The sequence below is a fragment of the Coffea arabica genome, chromosome 1c, assembly GCF_036785885.1.
Source record: "Coffea arabica cultivar ET-39 chromosome 1c, Coffea Arabica ET-39 HiFi, whole genome shotgun sequence".
In the NCBI taxonomy this organism is placed as follows: domain Eukaryota; kingdom Viridiplantae; phylum Streptophyta; class Magnoliopsida; order Gentianales; family Rubiaceae; genus Coffea; species Coffea arabica.
In genome coordinates this window covers 34,075,554-34,078,693 of record NC_092310.1, presented here as the reverse complement: position 1 = coordinate 34,078,693, position 3,140 = coordinate 34,075,554, and the positions used below count along the sequence as shown (strand labels likewise).

At 36.1% G+C, this 3,140-nt stretch overlaps 1 pseudogene; it reads right to left on the bottom strand.

The window, feature by feature from the left end:
* Positions 1–208: 208 nt before the first annotated feature.
* Positions 209–2,112, bottom strand: LOC113698896 (inositol oxygenase 1-like; annotated as a pseudogene).
* Positions 2,113–3,140: the final 1,028 nt, after the last annotated feature.

The following is a 3,140-nucleotide window of genomic DNA, read 5'->3' as shown; positions in this document are numbered from 1 at the left end:
ACTGAAGTGAGAGTTGTAACTTCATCAAATTAGAAATGGGAACTGAAGGCATTAGTATTCTCTCAAGTTGAAGCGGTCTTCTTATCTTCGCTTTCCGAAACCTTTTCCTTGCCTGCAACAAGAGCCTCTTCTTCAAATCCAGCGGAAAGGAGTGATTAATAAGAAGTACATGATATCCAGAAACAAACCAGAATTTGGTAACAAAAAGATTAATTGAACATAAATATTATGGCAACTCCAAGTTCAGCAACGTGGTGCTTTATTTCTTCACTTTATTCTTTGAGCTTCTTGATGATCATCTCACCATTTGAGCTTGGAAGGAAAGTACTGCAAATAATGATACTCACACATCAATGGAAGCTGCGAATAGACTGTTAAAAGAAAACCAACCAAACGTAAAATTCACCTTCTCAATGAGGGATTGGTAATATGGCTTGACCTTCTCCACGTCAATCCTGACTTTACTTTTGCTGTGCAGATCGTATTTGCTGTGTATAACCAGGCACACAAGCCATTTAGCCATATGCACTTAAATATCGAAATCAAACAAGTAAATTCAAATATCAGACAGGAAACAAAGAAAGAAGCACAAAGACATCCCTTACTTGAATATCTGGAGCCATTTCACATTTTCAACATCCTCCTCATTCATCAGGTGCTTGTATGCATCGGCCTTGTGCAAGGCTTCATGGTTGATCGCAAACAACTAATCATTCGCATCATCATCCAATAGATGTCACAAAAAAGAAGGATACCCATGCAAATTCTTACCGTAAAAGGAATGGTATACGGATGATGAACAATGCTGCAGGTGGTAAGGTAGTTTTGTTTTCTTTGACCACCTGCATTATTTCATATACGTTTTCTTGTTAGTGATCAAAGTCAACTTCTTAAAATACAGTTGGATGATGTGAATAACATACCAAGTACATATAGTCATCGTGCCCCCAAGACATCAGAACATTTTCCAGCCTGCATCCTTCAGTATACACTCCATGTTTGGTGTTGTAAGCAGGGTTGTTATGGTCAGGGCTGTTCTTGAAAAACTGCTTGACCATTATTTTGGAAAATTTTCTAGATTAGGTATGTATTAGAGGTAAAAACATTTGGCCATAAGAAGGCAGACCTCATGATGAACGATTGACTCATCAAATGCACAACCGAGGGGAAATGTGTCACCTGCAGGACAGAATTTGCATGCATGCCTATGAGTTGAAAGTTCTTGTTAAGATTTAATAAGAAAGCCATCTTTGTGTGGACCAAGAAAACACTCACCCACAACAGCCCACTGTGGAATCCCTCCAAAACTAGGCAGGAGAAGCACTTTGTCGAGGTTTGAAGTTATGGGCGAGGAGAATGAGAAAAGGTGAGAAGCACTTTTGCCTGCCCATTTTCTTATAAGCTTCCCTCATTTTCTTCACCTGCATTAAGTATTAACCAAAGCAAAAAAGACAATGGCTGATGACCGACACAGATATCACCACAGGAACCAAAGAACTGATGAACTGTAATTTATTGTTTACAAAGTCGTAGGTTTGGTTAATGTGGTTGAGTCGATATAGTTCTTCAACTATTTTCTTCCTTTCAGTTTCTGCATGATAATCCCTGCAAGACAATTTATGTCATGAAATTGATCATTCTTGTGAGAATCAAGAATACCTATCTGGTCAAAGATCGTATTTATATGATTAACAACAGCTACGGAAAGCAACTACCTAAATGAGTTGCCAAAACAGGGGGACTTGACATTTTATCGAATAGGTTATGGGCAACAAATCCATAACAAAATAGTGACATGAATCAAGTAGACAAATCTATGCATATTGTGGCAAATTAATATCGACAATTATGAGTGAATCGATTGCACTGGATGAATATAAACAACAAATTGTTTGATATTGTATTTAGGGCCACGAAAATATGTCATACCAATTAACTGTCTTCATTAAGGCCACATTTTAGGCATTGCACCATCAGATACGACAGATATTTCACATGAAATGGTGGCCAGTTCATTCCGCATCCATCAAGAAGGTGAACATAAAGATGCTAAACGAATTGATAGCCACTAGTCCATCATTAATCACAAGTGAGAACTCTGAGGCCAACCATATCTTCCAGACAATCTTGTTTGTAGCAAGATTTGCAGAATGAAGAAGGCTGCCCAAGAATTTGAAGATATATACATGTTGCGGAGAGAGTGTTTCTTGTGAGAGAGATGAGATAAAGCCATTTGACCAAGTCTTTTGGCAGCGGCAATTTGAAAGTTTTGAATATTTCATGGCAAATGAATCTTCCACCAATTGAGTACTATGCCGTTTAGTGTTTTTCTTTTTTTTTTTATTTGGATGCATCTCACATTTTCTCAAGGGTCATGATAGGTAGTCTAAAGGCACATTATTATTCTTATATCAGATAAAATAAAATAAAAAAGAGTATAAATTATTGAGTCGATAACAAGTGTCATGATAGATGTGATACCCCGAATTTTAGGACAATGTTTTTCCCTCGTTCTTTTAAAATTTCGATTTCTTTCTTTTGTTTTGTTCTAAAAACATTATTTTTTTTAAATTGGACACTTTAAATTTAAATCAAAACCGTAGTTTTACTTGTGACTAAAAGATTATTATGTAATTGAGTTTATGTATGACAATGCATATTTTATTATAGGTAATTATAATGGTTGAGTGGTTAGTAGATTAATGAGGTGTAATTAAACTTGTGGATTTCATTAAGTTAGTGATCTATGGAGTTAATTGTAAAGATTAAAAGAAGTTGGGTCCATAGTGTGAGGATTAACAAAGTAAGATTATTAGTAACATCAAAGCTTCTAGGATCTTCCTAAGCTTAAATTTGATTGGTGGAGAAAAAGTCTAAGTTGACCATTGGTTTAAATATTTTCTATTGTTAGTAAATGAAAAACAAAGCCAAAAATTAAGAGGAAAAAAGAGAGAAAGGGCCGAGAGCTCTATGGGAGGTTCAAGAGGAAAAGTTTCAACTTTGATTTCTTGATTTCTTGCTCAATCTTGCAAACTAACCGATAGCTTCACCAAATAATCCATAGAAATTACTTAGGAAGGTGGATTGCTATCTTGGAGTGGAGTGTTTTGGTAGTTCAAGCTTCCTAGGGGTTGTTGTGC